The sequence below is a fragment of the Triticum dicoccoides genome, chromosome 5A, assembly GCF_002162155.2.
Source record: "Triticum dicoccoides isolate Atlit2015 ecotype Zavitan chromosome 5A, WEW_v2.0, whole genome shotgun sequence".
Taxonomy (NCBI): Eukaryota; Viridiplantae; Streptophyta; class Magnoliopsida; order Poales; family Poaceae; genus Triticum; species Triticum dicoccoides.
The window spans coordinates 135,441,290-135,463,125 of NC_041388.1; positions in this window are offsets into that span (position 1 = coordinate 135,441,290).

Consider the following 21,836-nt stretch of genomic DNA (forward strand, 5'->3'; position numbering starts at 1 on the left):
TCTCCTCCCTTGTAACCGACTCTTTGTAACTCTAGCCCTCTCTGGTGTCTATATAAACTAGAGGGTTTAGTCCGTAGGACAACAACAATCATAATCATAGGCTAGCTTCTAGGGTTTAGCCTCTTCGATTTCATGGTAGATCAACTCTTGTAATACTCATATCATCAAGATCAATCAAGCAGGAAGTAGGTTATTACCTCCATCGAGAGGGCCCGAACCTGGGTAAACATTGTGTCCCCCACGTTATGTTACCATCCGCCTTAGACGCACAGTTCGGGACCTCCTACCCGAGATCCGCCGGTTTTGACACCGACATTGGTGCTTTCATTGAGAGTTCCACTGTGTCGTCACCATAAGGCTTGATGGCTCCTTCGATCATCGAAAACGATGCGATCCAGGGTGAGGTTTTTCTCCCCGGACAGATCTTCGTATTCGGAGGCTTCGTACTGCGGGCCAACTCGCTTGGCCATCTAGAGGAGATTGAGAGCTACGCCCCTGGCCATCAGGTCAGGTTTGGAAGCTTAAACTATACTGTCGACATCCGCGGAGACTTGATCTTCGACGGATTTGAGCCCATGTCAGGTGCGCTGCACAGTCGCGACGAGCATGACTTAGCTCAGCCGTCGGACGGTGTTTGGGAGATCACACGTGTGGCTACTCCGGCCCTCAATCCAGAGCAGATCATGCCGTCCAAGGACGGGTGGATGGACCCCGCCACGGAGGCCGCACACTCAACGGCGATAGAGCCGAATACTGACTTCACCTCCTACGAGACCTGTGTTGCCGGATCCTTGGATTCGTCCCCGGCCACGGGCCCCGAACCACCTGCATCCGTGCCTATCGAATTTGATTGGGCGTCGATCATGGAGTTTTCCTCCGCGAATATCTTTCAGCACTCGCCCTTGGGCGATGTGCTAAATTCATTAAGGTCTCTCTCCTTGCCAGGAGGCCCTTGGCCGAACTATGTCCGGCTGGAGTGGGAAGCGGACGACGAAGAAATTCGTTCCCCACCCACCACCCACTTAATAGCCACTATCGACGACTTAACCGACATGCTTGATTTCGACTCCGAAGACATCGACGGTATGGACGACGATGCAGGAGAGAAATGGGAACCACCGCCCACGGGGCACTGGACAGCCACTTCATCATATGATATATACATGGTGGATACACCCAAAGAAAACAATGACGAGGAACGAAAGGATGCAGCGGAGGATAATCCCCTCGAGAAGCAACCAAAGCGACGACGTAGGTGCCGCTCCAAATCCCGCCTCGGCAAAAACAGCGATAACAGCGCAAGAAAGAATAATACCCCGGTCGACTCCAAAGCCAACGATGACCACATGGACCCAGCGACAGAGCAGGATGAACCAGCGGATGGAGAACATAGTACGGAGCCGCCTTCCGATCGCGGTGACGCCGAGGGTAAAACTCATCAACCTGTCTCCAGAGAGGAGAACAGTCCGGATGACGATGCACACATCATCCTGAAAAGGCACTTGGAGCAAGAGGACCTCCATAGAAGGCTTATTGCCACCGCGAGGAGTCTGAAGAAGCAGAAGCAAAGGCTTAAGGCCGCACAAAATACACTCAACAGTAGATGGAACAAAGTGCTCGACACTGAAGAAAAGAACGGTGGCAGCCGCCACACAAAGAGCTATCCAAAGCGCAAGCTCCTGCCCGAATTCGATGACGAGGCTTTAGAGCCTATACAGCCAAAAAATAAATTGGCCGATCAGCCGGATCGACCATCTCGTGGCCGCGATAGGGCGGCTAACTATGTCGCACATAAGTCAACACACGATTTACGTGAGGACTTACACCAAAAAGCCAGTATGACCAGGTCCATCTATGGATCTAGGAAGCGCGCTCCGATGCAGAATCAAAACCGAACACTACAACCGTCAGAATGCCATGACACATCAAAATACAGGGGTGCCTCGCACCTCCTATGATTCACCAATGAGGTCCTGGATCATGAATTCCCAGAAGGATTCAAACCCGTGAACATAGAGGCATACGACGGAACGACAGACCCTGGGGTCTAGATTGAGGACTTTATCTTTCATATCCACATGGATCGCGGAGATGATCTCCACGCCATCAAATACTTGCCCCTCAAGCTCAAAGGACCAGCTCGGCACTGGCGGAAAAGCCTCCCCGAAAACTCAATTGGAAGTTGGGAAGAGCTCGAACATGCTTTTAGGGCTAATTTTCAAGGGACCTATGTCCGACCTCCAGATGCAGATGATTTAGGTCATATAATTCAATAGCCCGGAGAGTCATCCCGAAAGCTTTGGAACAGATTCCTCACTAAGAAGAATCAAATTGTCGACTGCCTGGACGCCTAAGCCTTGGCGGCTTTCAAACACAATGTTCGGGACGAATGGCTCGCAAGACACCTTGGGCAGGAAAAACCAAGGACAATGGCAGCCTTAACAAGCCTTATGACCCGCTTTTGCGTGGGCGAAGACAGCTGGCTGGCCCGTAGCGGCACTAGCGACCCAGGCACATCCAAAGTCAGGGATGGCAATGGAAAACCACGACGCAATAAAAGCAAGCGTCGAAACAATGAAGACAACCCAGACAACACGGCGGTAAACGCCGGATTCAAGGGCTCTCGACCCGGTCAACGAAAAAAACCATTCAAAGGCAGCAGAGATGGATCGTCCAGCCTAAACAAGATTCTAGACAGATTATGTCAGATTCATGGCACCTCCGACAAACCTGCAAATCACACCAACAAACAATGTTGGGTCTTTAAGCAGGCCGGCAAGCTAAACACCGAACACAAGGGAGGGAGACACCAAGCGAAGATGAGGATGAGCCTCGCCAGCCGAACACTAGGGGACAGAAAAAATTCCCACCAAAGGTCAAAATAGTGAACACGATTCATGTAACGAAGAGGGGGAGCAAACGCGCACTCTAAGACGTATGCCCCGTTGTCGGTGTCAAAACCGGCGGATCTCGGGTAGGGGGTCCCGAACTGTGCATCTAGGCTGGATGGTAACAGGAGGCAAGGGACACGAAGTTTTACCCAGGTTCGGGCCCTCTTGATGGAGGTAAAACCCTACGTCCTGCTTGATTAACATTGATGATATGGGTGTTACAAGAGTAGATCTACCACGAGATCAGAGAGGCTAAACCCTAGAAGCTAGCCTATGGTATGATTGTATGTTGTGATTGTTGTCCTACGGACTAAAACCCTTTGGTTTATATAGACATCAGAGAGGGTTAGGGTTACACAAGGTCGGTTACAAAGGAGGAGATATTCATATACGTATTGCCTAGCTTGCCTTCCACGCCAAGTAGAGTCCCATCCGGACACGAGACGAAGTCTTCAATCTTCTATCTTCATAGTCTAACAGTCCGGCCAATGGAGATAGTTCGGCTGTCCGGAGACCCCCTAATCCAGGACTCCCTCAGTAGCCCCTGAACCAGGCTTCAATGACGATGAGTCCGGCACGCAGTTGTCTTCGGCATTGCAAGGCGGGTTCCTTCTCCGAATACATCAGAGACGAATTTGAATACAAGGATAGTGTCCGACCCTGCAAAATAAGTTCCACATTCCACTGTAGAGAGAATAATGTTTTCGCGGATCCAATTTGCTAGCTTGTTTCGGCAACATGACGTTACGTCATGGCCCGGTGATTATTCGAACCGTTACTTTTAACCAGCCCCGCACATAACGCGAGGCAGTTTTTTGACACGTCTTATCAAAGCAGAGATCGTGTCCCCTTATTACGGGATTCTCATCAATATGGGCGTGGGTAACCCAACCGCGCCATCAATTGCGACGCTTGGGGGATAAGCGAGTTTTACCAGGCAAGTGGGGACGCTTCGTTTTGCCTGCCCATATAAAGGGATAAGGATTCACCTTTCTATCCACGCCTTCTTCCTCCTCTGCTCATCTGCTTCCGCACACTCGAGCTCTAGCGCCAAAGCTCTCACTTCCATCTCAACCTTCTTCAACCATGTCCGGAGTGGGAGGCAAGTGGATGGTCTCCTCCGTCACGGAGGGAGACGTCAAGAAACTGAGGAGAGCCGGATACCTGCCCGACGACATCACGCACCAGCTCCCAAATGAGGGACAGCTCATCCCCACCCCCAAGCCCCATGACAGGGTGGTATTCCTCACCCATTTCCTCCGCGGACTGGGATTCCCTCTCCATCCCTTTGTCCGAGGGCTCATGTTTTATTACGGCCTAGATTTCCACGATCTGGCCCCAAACTTCATCCTCAACATCTCGGCGTTTATCGTCGTGTGCGAGGCCTTCCTCCGCATCAAGCCCCACTTTGGCTTATGGCTGAAGACCTTCAACGTCAAGCCGAAGGTAGTGAGCGGCCGCCAGGCGGAGTGCGGAGGCGCCATGGTGGGCAAGATGCTCAACATCACGTGGCTCGAGGGCTCCTTCGTGGATACCATAAAGGGGTGGCAATCGGGGTGGTTCTATATCACCGAGCCGCACGACCCCGCATGGGTAGCGGCCCCCAAGTTCCGATCTGGCTTACCCATGCGGCTCACCTCCTGGAAAGAGTAGGGCCTGTCCTGGGGTAATTCAAAAGAGCTGACCGGACTCCAGACATGTATTCAAAACATGGTGGACAAGAAGCTCAAGCTCGTCAACATAGTCTAGGTTATGCTCATCCGTTGGATACTCCCGTGCCAACAACGGGAGTTCACCTTGTGGGAGTTCAACCCGGCGCAGCACTGAACTCTAAACAGGCTCTTCGACACAACTCATGAAGATGCCTGGAGGGTGCTGTTCAAGGGCGCCACGGTCCCTCCCCCCATTACTGAGGATCGCGGATTCAGCACGAAGCGCCAAGACAGTGCGGTAAGCTGTTTTACCTTTTACGGGATACTTGTTTTCTATATAGATTGACTCTATGCGGGATCTAAACTCCTGTGTCGTTAACAGGACTGGCAGAAGATGGCCGGACAAATCGACTTTTCGGCTCCCTTGCCTGAAGGCCCTGCAGACGCCCTTCTGGCGAAGATGTTGACTCCGGCCCCTTATAAGTTGCCGAAGAAGACCAAGAAGGCCAAGGGAGCTCGAAAGAGTTCCCGACACCAGGCGTCGTCGGACTCACCGTCTGATGACTCTGCGGCGCACTCTTGCCCCGAAGACGAGGAAGAGGAAGAAGAGGCTCCCCCACCGACAGGGGGAGACAAGAAAAGGAAGGCCACTCCAACTGGGGAGGCCGGAGGGTCCAAGAAAGGAAGGACTCTCCTTCCGGACAGCTCCACCGCCGCCGATGAAAGTGGAGACGAGTGGTTTCCCAGGGACAAGCCCTAGGGGAGATCGTAAGTATTTGGATACCAAAGTAACCCATAGGATTCCTTTGTTGCATTGCTTTCCCTAATCACCGGACATAATTACACAGGCCGCCACGAGCCAACATCGAGGTATCATCGGACGGCTCCCTGGGTTCGTCGGGCATGGATAGCGATCCAGTCCCGACTGCCACCTCCCCTCATCCTGTCGATGACGCCGAGGTGTTGTCTCAAGAGGCACCAGATCGAGGGGAGACAATCCCGGAGGCGCCTCAAGGCGACCTTCCGGACTCCGGGAGCAGAGGGGACGGGGCCCCTGAGAGCTCCGAGTTCGGCCCTCAGCCGAACACTGCGCCGGAACCTCCAGCGGTTCCGTGCTCGGGCAGGCTGTCTCCTTCTAAGAGGGGTGAGACGCCTGTGCCGGTGACCTCTGTCCATCCAGAGGCGCCGGACAATCTGTTGGAAGCGCTTCGCAGCGCTTCCATCAAGGAGGAGCACCACACTATCATGAGTGCGGTGATCCAGAAGGTTCAGTATGCCAAGAGCGGATTGACTGAAGCCTGTACTAGCCTTCTAACAGGCTTCGAGGTAAGTATTTTAAAATGTAGTAGAAGTATTACCGCATAGACAGTAGCCCCTGATGCTTTGTTCGGTGTTCGCAAAGAAAAGCCGTACGGAGGATCAAATAATATTGCATGAGTCTAATATAAGTATGTCAATATGCATATGCAGGCTTCTCTGCTGGCGTCCGCCGCACTAACTGCGGAGGTCGCCATACTGAAGGAGGACCTCAGTGGGTCCAAGAAAGAGCTCGGCCTTGTCAAGAGGTAGCTCGAGGAGAACGAAGGTAAGTAATATCCCGTCTATAGATATATGTATATAAAAAAGGACGCGATTGCAAAATGACAGGATCATTGTATGTTTTGCCAGGGGCCACGACTGAGGTGGCAACCCTGAAGAAAGCGCTGACCAAGGCCGAAGAAACAGCGGCCAAGGAGCGCACCGAGCGAGAGAGGCACGAGGCTCGGGTGGGCGAGGTGCAGCAAGAGCTCTAGGCTCTCGTGACGAAGCACGGGGCGTTGGAGCTTGACTTGAAGACGTGAGAGTCTGAGCTTGCCGCGGCCCGTGAGAGCGCGAAGAATGCCAAGGCCGAGGCCCAAAAGGACCTTCAGGAGATCGACACGATGAAGAAGATAGCGGCGGGTAAGGCTTTCTATATGCAAAGCAAGCATGTAAAGGTGAATTACCGATTACTTACCCAAATCCGGAGCTCTTCAGGAGCATTTGCAGATTTGCCCCGCAGTGTGTCCGATGCCGCACAATTCTACTAGGCTGAGGACGGAAGCTCGACGGAGAAGCTGTTCTGGTCTCAGTATGCTGAGGCCGAACATCCGGTGCCAATGAGCGACCAGCTGAATCAGATGGCTGAGCTACATAAGGCGGCCGATCAGGCCATGAGGGGCTTCATAGTCCGGTTGTGGCTTGGCGACGCCCTTCCAAACAGCTTCTTCGGCCTGGTGAGGCGGCTTGTGGATGCCTGCCCTCGGCTGGAGGTCGTCAAGCGATCCGTCTGCATAGAAGGTGCCCGCCGGGCTTTCGCCCGTGTAAAAATGCAGTGGTTCAAGCTAGACGTCGTGAAGCTGATCAAGGAGGGGCCACCGGACGGCAAGGAGCACCGCCACCCCGAGATGTACTACGAGGGTGTTCTGCCGGGTGCCCGTCTTATCGCGGATGAGTGTTCGCAAAATGTAATATTTGAATGAGACTTGCTCGTGTTGTCATGTATGTATGTAAACTTGTATTATGTTTGCTATGCATCGCTTGTTAGAATTTAAAATATTACCTTCTGTTTGGCTGTTTATCCAATCTGAGAGATGGCTAGTCCTCGGCTTCTGCCCCCATGCCACTAGTGCTGGGGTGTTCGGGATAAACCTGAGCACTCTTGTTCCCATTTTTGGGTCCTTCGAGGGAGGTGCTTAGCACAATGAACAAGGCAACCAGACTAATAATGCTTTATCACTCTCACTTAGCCATAGAATTCTATAATTTCAAATTTCGGTGAATCCCCTGGTATTCGGAAGGCCAAATTCGGGGCGCGATACACGCCTGTAAGCCGGACTGAGCCGACCCCTCACCCTAAGCATTTTAAGTCTTTAGGGACTCGAAAAACCTCGCCGAACAGCAACCAGTCTCTCGCCTTATCATGACAGTCAGTTTTAGCTTTCTCTACTGAGGTGCTCGGCCCGGCAGAACCGGGGCACAATCGCAGTAGTTCTCCTAGTGCTACCTTAGCCGATAGAGCGGAACGTAAGGTACCAAAACAGAGGAGCCGGGCAAACCCAACATTTAACCAAAGACATGATTCGGAGCTGATGCATATAATGCTATAAGTTTGGGGTGCCGCACTTGTGAAAGTGTTCGGACTTTTCACACCATATTGTGGGCATGTAAGCCCCTGGTGCATTGGCCGTACCAGAGTGTACGGTTGCAAGGCGTCATTAATGAACACATAGATATATATATAACAAAAATGCAATAATAGTCGTAATGTCATGCATTGTATATTAAAAAATTGCATTAAAGCAGAGTGATACAGATAGTGCAATAAGCAAAAGAGTAGGACTATGTCCCTTCCAAGGGCGAGCTGAGGAATGATATGAAATCTGTAATCAACCTGGGAATTCCGTTGTATAGCGTAGTTGTCTGCCTCCTTGGTTGCTGTATCATGTGTTTCGACAATAGAGCTGTCGGACAGTGTTTCCAAAGATTAAAGTCCTGAAAGAAAAAGAAAAATAACCAAATGGGAAGCCCCTAGTGCGGTTTAGGCCGTATTTTGGGGCTTGCCGCAGTTGTGCCCCCCTTCCCACCTGTGCCCATAGTATTTTTAATGCGTAATTATGTACGCGCGGCACGAATAACGCCGTTGGGCTGGGATTGGGGTGGCCGCCGTATTGCTACGCGAGCTCAGATCGCGCCAGGCGGTCTGTTTGCCGATTGCCCCGAGCGCGCTTGAAGGTGTCCGGGCTTTGAAACACCGAACTGGTAGATTGCCTTGAGAGGCTGCTTTGCGCTTCTGCTGCAAGGGCCGCGGTGTGCTCCTCTGTTCGGAGAGAGCGCTCTGTGTTTCCATTGACTGTAATAACTCCGCGAGGTCCTGGCATCTTGAGTTTGAGGTATGCATAATGTGGTACTGCATTGAATCTAGCAATGCGGTTCGTCCGAGCAGCGCGTGATAACCACTGCGGAACGGGACTATATCGAAGATTAACTCTTCGCTTCGGAAGTTATCCGGGGATCCGAAGACCACTTCCAGTGTAATTGAGCCTGTGCAGTGGGCCTCTACACCTGGAATGACGCCTTTAAAGGTCATTTTTGTGGGTTTGATCCGTGAGGGGTATATACCCATTTTGCGCACTGTGTCCTGATAAAGCAGGTTCAGGCTGCTGCCGCCATCCATAAGGACTCGAGTGAGGTGAAATCCGTTGATGATTGGGTCTAGGACCAGTGCGGCGAATCCGCCATGACGGATACTAGTGGGGTGGTCCCTGTGATCGAAGGTGATCGGACAGGAGGACCAAGGGTTGAACTTTGGGGCGACTGGCTCCAACGCATATACGCCCCTAAGCGCACGCTTCCGCTCCCTCTTGGGGATGTGGGTTGCGTATATCATGTTCACCGTCCGCACTTGCGGGGGAAACCTCTTCTGTCCTCCAGTGTGCGGTTGCCGGGGTTCTTCCTCCTCATCGCTATGCGGCCCCTTGTCCTTATTTTCGGCAATTAACTTGCCGGCCTGCTTGAACACCCAACAATCCCTGTTGGTGTGATTGGCTGGCTTGTCTGGGGTGTCGTGTATTTGACACGAGCGATCGAGTATACGGTCCAAGCTGGACAGACCCGACGTACTTTGTTTGAATGGCTTTTTCCGCTGACCGGGTTTAGAGCTTTTGAATCCGGCATTGACTGCCGTATCCTCAGTACTTTTGCTGCTAATGCGGCGCTTATGCTTGTTGCGACGTGACCTGCTATTGCCGTCCTTGGTATCTGAGGTACCATGGTTCTTTTATATGTTATTACTGCGAGCCAACCAACTGTCTTCTCCCGCACAAAAGCGGGTCATGAGCGTCGTGAGAGCTGCCATAGATTTCGGCTTTTCTTGACCAAGGTGCCGGGCTAACCACTCGTCTCGGATGTTGTGCTTGAAAGCCGCTAAGGCCTCCGCATCCGAACAGTCGATGATTTGATTTTTCTTTGTAAGGAACCGAGTCCAGAATTGCCTGGCCGACTCTTCTGGCTGCTGAATTATGTGGCTCAAGTCATCGGCGTCTGGTGGTCGCACATAAGTGCCCTAAAAGTTGTCGAGGAATGCGGCTTCCAGATCTTCCCAACAGCTAATGGAGTCCGCTGGCAAGCTATTAAGCCAATGTCACGCTGGTCCTTTGAGTTTTAGTGGGAGGTACTTGATGGCATGTAAGTCATCACCGCGGGCCATGTGGATGTGGAGGAGGAAGTCCTCAATCCATACTGCTGGATCTGTTGTGCCGTCGTATGATTCAATGTTTACAGGTTTGAAACCTTCTGGGAATTGATGTTCCATTACTTCGCCTGTGAAGCATAAGGGGTGTGCGGCGCCTCTGTATTGGGCTATATTGTGATGCAGCTCGTATGGGTCCTGCCCGCTGTGTTCGGCCCGGCCGGATTTGCTTTCACTGTATCCGGCATGACGTTTACCGTATCGTAGAGTGGTGCGCCCTCGTGATCCGTAGATCGATCTTGAATGCTTTGCTTTGTCCTCCAATATGTCTCGCAGGTCTGGCGTATCTCCCCATGCCTTTTTATTTGGATGGCGTTGGGGTGGAGGCTGAGCTTTTGGCTGGAATGCCTCTCTATGGCGGCCACGAGGTGGCCGATCAGCCGTATCATACGCTTCTTCCTCCAGTCGGGGTAGTAACCTGCACCTTGGGTAACTCTTGGAGGGACGCTCGAGTTTATATTCCTCGGCCGCGAGGACTTCAGTCCATCTGTCAGCTAGCAGATCTTGGTTAGCTTGAAGCTGCTGCTGCTTTTTCTTCAGGCTATTTGCCGTGGCCATAAGCCTGCGCTTGAAGCGCTCTTGTTCGACGGGATCCTCTGGTACGGCGAATTCATCGTCGCCGAGGCTTGCCTCGTCTTCGGAGGGGGGCATATAATTGTCATCCTCCTCCTCTCCGCCAGCCGCTCTCTCAGGAGAGCTGGCTCCTTCATCCTCCTGCTCTAAATCTTGCTGGAGGGGATTGTTGTTGTCTTCGGCGCTATCCGGAGTGTTATTATCTCCTGTGCCGGTATCACCACTTTTTCTTTGGCGGGGCTTAGAGCGGCGCCGCTGACGTCGGTGCTTGGGTTGCTTCTTGGAGGGGTCATCCTCCGCTATCTCATCGTCGTTGCCTTCGTTGGGTGTATCCACCATGTATATGTCATACGACGAGGTGGCTTTCCAGTGCCCTATAGGTGCTGGTTCATGTTTGTCTCCTACATCGTCGTCCATACCGTCGATGTCTTCGGAGTCGAAGTCGAGCATGTCGGTTAAATCATCGACAATGGCTACAAAGTGGGTGGTGGTGGGCGTCGAATTTCTTTGTCTTCCGCATCCCAATCTTGTTGGCCATAATCCGGCCAGGGCTCTCCTGACAAAGAGAGAGACCTTAGTGAATTCAGAATGTCGCCGAAGGGCGAGTGCTGAAAGATATCTGCGGCGGTGAATTCCATGATCGGCGCCCAATCGGATTCGATTGGCAGGGGCGCGGATGGTTCGGGGTCCGGAAGAGAGTCTGGCACCTTGGAGTCACGGGCTGCGCAGAGGATTATGCTGGTGTTTGGCTCGATTGTCGTCGAGACTGCAGCCCCTGAGGCGGTGTCTAGCCACCCGTCCTCGATTGGCGCAGCTGGCTCTGAACTAAGGGTCGGAGCTGATGTGACCGCAGCCTCTGGGGTACCGTCTCGTGGCAGAGCTAGGTCATACCCATCGCGACAGTGCGGCGCGCCCGGCTGTGGCTCGGATCCGTCGAAGATCAAGTCCCCACGGATGTTGGCTATGTAATTCAAACTTCCAAATCTGACCTGATGGCCAGGGGCGTAGTTTTCAATCTACTCCAGATGGCCAAGCGAATTAGCCCGCAGTACAAAGCCGCCAAATACGAAGATCTCTCAGGGGAGAAAAGTCTCACCCTGGACCGCATCGCTATCGATGATAGTAGGAGCCGTCAAGCCTAACAACGACGACACAGAGGAACTCTCAATGAAAGCACCAATGTCGGTGTCAAAACCTGCGGATCTTGGGTAGGGGGTCCCGAACTGTGCGTCTAGGCCGGATGGTAACAGGAGGCAAGGGACACGAAGTTTTACCCAGGTTCAGGCCCTCTTGATGGAGGTAAAACCCTACGTCATGCTTGATTAATATTGATGATATGGGTGTTACAAGAGTAGATCTACCACGAGATCAGAGAGGCTAAACCCTAGAAGCTAGCCTATGGTATGACTGTATGTTGTGATTGTTGTCCTACGGACTAAAACCCTTCGATTTATATAGACACCGGAGAGGGTTAGGGTTACACAAGGTCGGTTACAAAGGAGGAGATATCCATATACCTATTGCCTAGCTTGCCTTCCACGCCAAGTAGAGTCCCATCCGGACACGAGACGAAGTCTTCAATCTTGTATCTTCATAGTCTAATAGTCCAGCCAATGGAGATAGTCCGGCTATCCGGAGACCCCCTAATCCAGAACTCCCTCACCTGTGGAGCCCGTCACCCCCAAGTTCAACCCTTGGTCGGCCTGCCCGATCACTTTTGATCGTAGGGATCACCCGACTAGTATCCAGCATGGAGGATCGGCTGCCTTGGTACTAGACCCAATAATTGACAGATACCATCTCACCCGAGTCCTTATGGACGGTGGTAGTAGTCTTAATATGATATATCAGGACACAGTCCGCAAAATGGGGATAGACCTGACAAGAATCAGCCAAAGCAATACTACCTTTAAAGGAGTAATACCAGGCCCAGAGGCCTGCTGCATGGGCTCTCTAGTACTAGAGGCTATATTCGGTTCTCCTGAAAACTTCCGAAGTGAAAAGTTAACCCTCCACATCGCTCCATTCCGAAGCGGCTATCAAGCACTACTCGGAAGAACGACCTTCGCTCGTTTTAATGCGATACCGCATTACGCTTATCTTAAGCTTAAGATGCCCGGTCCACGTGGCATCATCATAGTTAGCAGAAACACAGAACGTTCCTTACATACGGACGAACGTGTGGTGGCTTTAGCAGCCGAACACTAAACGCCCTCTCCAACCAGAATAAATGATCAGTCGTCAAGACCACAGACACGGCTAGACGAGTCCGGCGCACCACTAGCTGTAACAGCTCAGATAAACCTAAGACTGTGTCGATGGATATACCCCCATAGGTGGTGCTAGGGGCTTCCCACATGTAAAAAGGACTATAGTTCGGCTTGATCTTATTTAGATTGAATTTTAATGGTTTATTAAGAATAACCAATTTTTTGCACGAAAACTTTCACCTGGGCTTTTCTCTCTTACATATGATCATCGTGCTACACCCTTCCAGGATACGGCACAACGGAGACACAGGCGCAGACGTGCAGCAGGGCCCCATTCAAAGGTTTCTTTTTAGATTAAGACCCTGTGTAAACCTTTTTTTATTGTCTTTTGTTGCTTCACACCCTCAGGATACTCAACATAACCAAGAGGGATGCTGGCGTTATTGACATTTTGTCACGTCAGACTAATGCACGTACCTGGAAATTCAGGGCTTATTATCGAGGGTGTTACTCGGCCTAGTATACATTGTAAAGACCGAATACCTTAGGGAGTGCTCGGCGTCGCGAGTTTAGCCTTATATGCATCAGCTCCGAATCATGTCTTTGGTCAATAGTTGGGTTTGCCCGGCTCCCATGTTTTGCTACCTTAAGTTCCGCTCTATCGTCTAAGGTGGCACCAGGAGAACTACTGTGATTGTGCCCTAGTTCATCTGGATGAGCACCTCAGTAGAGAAAGCCGAAAACTGACTGTCATGATAAAGCGCGAGACTGGTCAACCACTCGAGGACTCAGCAGAATTTTCGTGATTCCTCCGCATTAAGGAAGGACCGGTTTCCCGGTCATGTATGTACGCGCACCGTATTCAGATAAGCGCGGAAGTACCAGGGGCTATATAGTAGCCCCACTGTCAAACTCCTATGGCTAAGTGAAAGTGTTAAAGCAATATAGTCTGATTTCCTTGTTCTCCACGCTATCACCTCCTTAATGGACCAAGACATTTGATCAAGTGTGAATATGCGTTTTTCTGAACACCCCCGCATTATATGCGTGGGGGCTAAAGCCGACGACTGCAAACTTTCAGTTTATATACATACATAAAATGGCTGCACAGGAGGCATCATAATACTTTCAGGCAAAAGTATAAACACAACCTTTATAATCCAAATAGCATGGTTTTTACAATGGGGATACATGTCACTCAAACATGATAGTCTTCGAACACTGAGCCTCTATTAAATGAGCGCCTTCTAGGACCTCTACAAAATATTGCTCGGCCGAGCCCTGCTCTACGGCCGGACCCCGGGTTGCAATAGAGGTGGCATCCATCTCTGCCCAGTATGTCTTAACATGGGCAAGAGCCATCCGCGCACCCTCTATGCACACCGAACTCTTTACAACGTTGATATGCGGCACAGCACCAAGGAATCGTTGCACTAAACCAAAATAACTATTCAGCCTTGGTCCATCCGTCCAAAGATGATCCACGACAGACCTCATGGCAAGCCCAGACAACCTATGGAGCTCAGCCCACTCGGCCATTTGCTCATTTAACAGCATCGGACGTGTTGGGGCACTGAACTGCGACCAGAACAACTTTTCCACTTCGTGATCTTTTTGATCTTTGAAAAACTCAGTCGCATCAGCAACACTCATTGCCAGGTCCGAATACGCGTCTGTAGCACTCCATAATTGATCCAGAGGGGCATACTTCGGATCTCCGAACTTCGTCCGCAACAAAAAGGGCTTCCCAGTCGTGATATCTCCGGCCTGACTGAGCTCCTCCCTCGCCGCTCTGATTTCAGAGCGGGTTTCCTTGGCTGCTACCATGGCTTTCTTCAGGTCCGCCACCTTCGCTTGGCTTTCCTTTCCAAGAAGCTCATACCGGTCGGCGGCATCCTTCAGCTCAATACCCATCTTGGCTATTTTATCCTCGCTCTGGCGATGAGCAGCCCGTTCGGCTCTTAACTCTTCGGACGCCTTTAGGGCGGCCGCATCACTTCTCCTGGCTTGTTCCTTGGCCCGGGAAAGCTCCGCCCGAAGGGTCCCCACGGTGACAGCTCCACCTGCAGTCACAGCATGTTATAGATACTAGCATCTTGCTCCTCTTAATATCTGTTGACCACCGGAGAATACATACCCTGTGCCTCGTCAAGCCGCTTGTTCACAAGCACAATGTCGGCATCTGCCGTATCAAGCTACCGCCTTAGTTCGGCAAACTCAGCAGTTCGGCCAGCCACCGGACCGTCAACCACCTGCACATGAAAGCAGCGCGATTATTACCTGGGACTATGATCCTCTGTTTGCCGCCTCTGGAAGCAACCAGAATCTCAGGGGCTACTATCTGTATAGAGCACACCTAGCGTGTGCGGTACTGTCAAATTTTTTTATACATTACTTTGCGTACCTCAAAGCCTCTTAGCAGGCTCGTAAAAGCTTCATGCAACCCACTTTTGGGGGATGAGAACCTCTCAACCACCGTACCCATTACAGTACGATGCTCCTCCGAGATAGCCGCTTGCTCCAAAAGACCCATCAGTACATCCGGTTGTGCATCGGACAATCCCAGACTCTTTCTGTTGCTCTCCTTAGGAGCCGAATACTCCGGACTTCGGGTGGCTGAAGGGTTACCTTCTGGCCTTGGCGGATCAGGAGAAATCCTCCATGATGACACCTCGGGGTCGTCCGCCCCAGGAGATTGGGAGACAGGGGAGGCGTTTCGCTCTCCATCATCTCCGGAAGAAGATCCCCCGAAGACGAACTCTGTCGAGAAGGGCTAGGATCCGGACTACAAGACATATGTCTCGGTTATTGTCCTCGGAGATAAAGCAGGATATATTTACCAAAAGTACTCTCGCTCACTTACAGCTCGGTGGAGGGCTGACCCCCTTGCGGGCACCGTGCAGTAAGGACGCCCTCCGGGGCAGGGCCCCCTGGCGAAGGTTTCTTCCCTTGTTTGGAAACCCCCGTTTCCAAGTCTTCAGAGGCAGTCCTTTTTCTTCCTTGGGGAGAGGGTATTCTAGATTCTTCTCCCTGATTATCCTCCTTCGCGGAGACACTAATTCCCCCGGTTTGGATGAGTAATGCGCGAGGCCCGCTTTCGGCTTGTCTATTCCTCCCTTTATCTTCCCCTGATGGCACTTGATAAGGTGCAAGCTCAAGCATCCTAGCTGGTGCAGGATCCGGTGAGCCTTCGGGAAGGGGGGCCGAACACCTGATCATCTTCGCCTTTCTTATCCAGTCCTGGACAAAATCGATTGTTTCAGAATGATTTTGTGATAAATAAAAAGACAACATGTTCGGCTGCAGAATTACTTACATGGGTATCTGGACGATTGCAGTTTAGACCCGCATCCTCGGTGGTGTCCGGACACTTTATTCGTGATCCGAAGAACAATCCATACATCCCTTCGAGCGTCATGCCGAAGAATTGTTGAATAGTTCACGGTCCTTCCAGGTTGAACTCCCACATACGGAGAGATCGATGTTGGCATGGCAGGACCTGACGAACTAGCATAACCTGCATTACCTTGACAAGACTGACATCCCTCTTGAGGAGATCTCGGATGTGACTTTGTAATGTCGGCACGTCATTAACTGGCCCCTAGTCCAGCCCCTTGTTGACCCATGACGCCAGTTGTGGCGGGGGGCCCGAACGGAAGGCGGGGGCAGCTACCCACTTAGTACTTCGGGGACCTGTGATGTAAAACCATTCCCGCTGCCATAAGCTGGACACCCCCGAGAAGGAACCTTTTGGCCATGGAGCATCGGCGCCTTTGCTTATTATGGCATCTCCGCATTCTGCGTCTCGCCCATCGATCATCTTCCGCTTCACATTGAAGGTCTTGAGCCATAAGCCGAAGTGTGGGGTGATGGGGAGGAAGGCCTCACACACGACGATAAACGACGAGATGTGAAGGATGGAATCTGGGGCTAGATTGTGGAAATCGAGCCCGTAAGAGAACATAAGCCCTATAACAAAGGGATCAAGACTAAAGCCTAGCCCTCAGAGGAAGTGGGAAACAAATACAACACTCTCATTGGGTTCGGGAGTGGGGATGACCTGCCCTTGAGCAGGCAGCCTGTGCAAGATTTCTGCGGTCAGATACCTAGCTTCCCTTAGCTTCTTGATGTCCTCCTCTATGACAGAGGAAGCCATCCACCGGCCTTGAAGGTTGGATCCGGACATGGTTGAAGGTCCGAAACGCTTAGCTTGAGCCTTGGGTGTTGGAACTCGGGGTGGGGGAAGGAAAGGATTGAGCGCGAGAAGAAAAGGACAGGCCTTGGCCCCTTTATAAAGAGGGCGAATATCAAGCGTCCTCCGTGTACCCATTTAGAACTTGCCTAAAATCTAGGAGTCACACCAGCCGGCGTGGTTGGGTTACCCGCACCCATATTGATGAGAATCCCGTGATAAGGGGACATGATCTCCGCTTCGACGAGACATGCCAAGAAAACCGCCTCGTAATATGCGCAGTAGCTGGTTGGGAAAAATAGTTCGAATAATGACCGGGCCATAGCGTGATGTCACGTTATAAAAAGTTGTCAGCAGATTAGATTTGTGGAATGATATACTCTCCACGGTGGTATGTGGAATTTGTTTTGCAGAGCAGACATGATCCTTGTGTTCAAAATCTTCTATGGAGTATTCGAAGAAGGAACCTGCCTTGCAATGCCGAAGAAAATGTGTCGGACTCATCGTCATTGAAGCCTGGTTCAGGGGCTACTGAGGGAGTCCTGGATTAGGGGGTCCTCGGACAGCCAGACTATATCCTTTGGCTGGCCTGTTCGACTATGAAGATACGAGATTTAAGACTTCGTCCCGTGTCCGGGTGGGACTCTCCTTTGCGTGGAAGGCAAGCTTGTCCATTCGGATATGTAGACACTAGTAGAAAAAGGGCCATTTGTCCCGGTTCATAAGGCCCATCTGTCCCGGTTGGGGAACCGAGACTAAAGGGTCGTTACTAATGCCCTAGGCCTTTAGTCCCGGTTCTTATACCAACCGGGACAGATGGGCCTCCACGTGGCCGCTTCGGCCAGCCCATGCACGAGGGCCTTTGGTCCCGGTTGGTAGCACCAACCGGGACCAATAAGCTTCCACGCGTCAGCATTTCAGGGGCTGATTTTTTTTTTGAAAGGAGGTGGTTTAGGGGTTTTGGGGGTTAATTTAGGTTGGTATAGGTAGCTAATAGGATCTGTCCTCTCTTATCTTCGTGCTACTGCTACTGCTATGCCTAAACATGACTTAGATTGAAGTCAGGCAACATGTGGTGCATGTCGAAAGTAATACTAATCCTAACTTGATCAAGTTTGGATTGTACTACTTTCGACATGCACCATATGCATGTTGCCTTCACTTCAATCCAATCCATGTTCATTTCACCCGCTGATATATAATAACTCTTCATGCTCACGTCATGCATCATCATATATAATAACAAGTCTACTAATCATCATCATACAACTTCTACTCATTATTAATAACAAGTCATATGATCATCATCCTCATAGTCATCGAACCAACCCTACTTAATTGTTCTTAGCACATGATCATTAGTATTAGGTAGGACCTAAATACCCTCTTTAAGGTAAAATAGCATAAAACAATATAGACCCTAACTCTCCATTATGGAGAATGGAGATCATCCTATCTCCAATTCTTGCGCTTCGCTTCCTTTTGCTTCCAAGAACCTCCTTACGACTGTCCATACATTTTTTCCATCCTTTGATTTGCATGTCTCCATTCCTTTTAGAAATATGGTATGGACAGTTGAGATTCGTAGGATGACCTAGCTGTATGTTCAAAACATTAAGGCTACCTTTCTGATACATCAAATGAGGCACACAATTCTCTGGGATTATCTGTTGAAAAACATAGTAATAACTTCATAGTTAGCAATGATGTACTACTTTTAGAAGTATGCAAAAGACGCACGGATGTCGTAATAGTAAAAAATCTTACCAGGGTATCTCCATGGTAGTTACCGTAGTTGAACACATGCACTAGTGGCACGTATTGACCATAATGTTGAGGAGTTTGACTGTAGATATTGTAATTCTCAATGTCAGCACAAAATCCGACCAGATGATTTTTCTCCTTGTAAGTTAATTCGGAGCCATCGGTGTAGTGGGTTTAGTCTACCATCTCCCGCACACTCTTTGAAGAAAGAAAATAAGCTGTCAATGGAAATAAGCTGTCAACTATTTTGAAATAAACAATATAAATTAGCTAATAACTATGTTTGAGAAATTAAACTCACATAGCGGTAGAATTGGAGGCGTATCAACAAGGACCCAAATGTCCATATTGTCTTGCTTGATTTCAGGATCACCAAGATCCATGGTGACAAGCATATCCTCATGAAAACCATACATCTTGCAAAATGCTTCCTATTTTTTGCAACCAAAATGGGTTACGCTCTCAGAATTGTACAACTTTACTTCAAAATCCACATCATGATGAGTCCTTAGGTGAATTTTCTTTGTTTCAAAACTTTCATGGTCTTCCAAACCCATCCTCTCCAAGACATAGCGCCTTGCATGACATGGGATAAGCTACTCGAATTGTAAAAGATGAGAATTACACGTTGAAATAGTTGTAGTCATGCTTAATTAAGAAAAAACACTTGTCATCGTTGCGTACCGTTTCAACATCGAAGGTTTCCTCGAGCTTAATGTTGAAGCGCCGATCATCGTCCAGGTGAGGCATGTCGCACAGACCTCGATCGTCGTGGCACCAGCTGCACTCCCCCGGGAGACTTTCATCGTCTGACGACGACATTTCCTACGTTCATATATTCAAATATTAAACTTGTATAATTAAATATATGTACTACAAAAACTAAATTAGATCATTATTATTCATCATGGGTTGACTATCGGCTTGTCGAGTCTTTTCTTGAAAACTGTCAGCTCATGTGGTATATATATTCGACTCTCGGTGATGGTCGCTCCTCACTTTGTCCCCGAGTGCATTACAACAAAATGTCTAGCACATGGGAACGAAGGAGAAGCGACCCCCACGACAACAGTCGGGATTCTTCATCCTATCATATATATATATATATATATATATATATGGTGGAACTCTCCCTCACTGATTCCTCTCTAACATTTGTGACCGTCGGTGATGGTTGTTACTCCTTCTTCCCCTAGTGCAGAACAAAGGTCTAGCACCTGGAGAAGAAGGAGAAACGACCCCCACGACAATAGTCGGGCTTCTTTGTCCTCTCATATATGGTGGAGACTCGACAGACTTAAAGTCAACCCGAAATATCGTTTAATTATCTTTCTAAAAAAGGATTTGGCTGGTCTCACCTAGAGGTTGGAGGGGGTCAGTGACGGGGACGATGGCGGGGATGATGGAGGGGGATCCTAGATTTCTGTGAAAACAAAAACCCTATAAGCTATCAACTAATCATATGCATACGCCTTGCATAGTGCTCTCCAATTTTAGCATTCAAAGTAGGAGTAGTTTTCCAATTTGAGCATTCAATAAGCAAAATCAGATCGCAAAATAAAGTAGTATTAAAATTAGGATGCATTCAATTATAAGCAAAACTACATCATCTCTTGCGTCCGTACATCATCGAATATTATCACTAATACACCTCGAATACTCATACATATAACATCGCTAGTACAGCTAGAACCGTAGCGCCCGACGGGTATCGGCAAGGGCGGTGGACACCCAATAAGAAGGAACCATCACAGGATCGCTCCAGTGAGATCCCTGAAGAACCTGCCAGGTATTGTCGAACCTTCCCTCCAACGCAACCATGTAGCGATGGACGTGCTCGTCCTCCTCGCTGACATGGTGACGTACCACCTCCGCGGTGTCCGGAAGCCTCAGAACCATCACTGGCCCACGCGACCGCCACCAAACAAGGATCGGGTCAATGACGGGCTGGCTCCTCACCAACCTACGCCCCCCGGAAGGTAGCACATCCCAAAACCATCCCGGCGGAGCCCAGTCCCGGACATGGCCCCTCTGATCAAGCTGGCCTCCACCGCCGAGTCGACGACGAGGATGCGGGATAGGCATCGTCGACGTCGATGCGGGAATAATTGCTTGAACTAAAAAAATAAACCAGTTCTATTAATTTTCATGCTAAAAATAAACTACTTCTATATATAGTAAAATAAATTAGTTTTTATTAAATAAACTAGTTCAACTACTACTAAACACTTAATTACTATAAATAAAATAAAGTAGTACTTACTAAAAATAAACAACTTCTATATATAGTAAAATAAGGTAGTTTTATTAAATCAATTAGTTCAATTACTAAGCACTTACTATAAATAAAATAAAGTAGTACTTACTAAAAACAAACTATTTCTATATATAGTAAAATAAAGTAGTTTTATTAAATCAACTAGTTCAACTACTAATTAAGCACTTACTATAAATAAAATAAAGTAGTACTTACTAAAAATAAGAAGAGGAAGAAGAAGGAAAAGAAGAAAGAAACAAAAAAAGAAGAAGAAAAAGAGGAAGAGGAGAAGAAGGAATAGAGGAGAATAAGAAAAAAAATAGAATAATCTATTCTATTTTTTTTCTTATTCTCCTCTATTCCTTCTTCTTCTCCTCTTTTTTCCTTCTTTAACCTCTTCGTTATCCTCTCCATTTTCTTCTTATTTTTCCTCTTCTTTTTCTTCTAAATATGAACATATACATAAAAGACTTTGATCATACACAATTTTAATATGAGTTTTAACTTATTAAATTCTATGAACAAAAAAATTCCACAAACATCTCATCTCGTCTCCACAAAACACATCTCATCTCATCCAAAAATAGTTCTTTGCACATTCGTTGCATATGAACATACATACATTTACTTTTTTTCTTAAATGTAACATATGAACATTTTCTTAAATGAGCATATGAACATACATATCACCAAAAAATAGACCTTTTTCTTTGCATATGTACATAAAAAAATCTATACACATCAATCCATCCATCCATCCATATATATAAATACATCAATCCATCCATCTATATATATGAAAACAATTAAAGAAAAAAAATTCTATGAACCTAAAAAATTCTAGGAAGCAGGGGCAGGGGCGGCGACAACGCGTAGGGGCAGGGGCGGTGGCGGCGGCAACTCGCAGGGTAGGGGCGGCGGCGGCAGCACGCAGGGGCAGGGGCAGCGGCGGCGGCGCGCAGGGCCGCGTGGTGGCGGCAACGCAGTGTAGGGGCAGCGGCGTAGGGCAGGGGAAGAGGGGGCAGAGC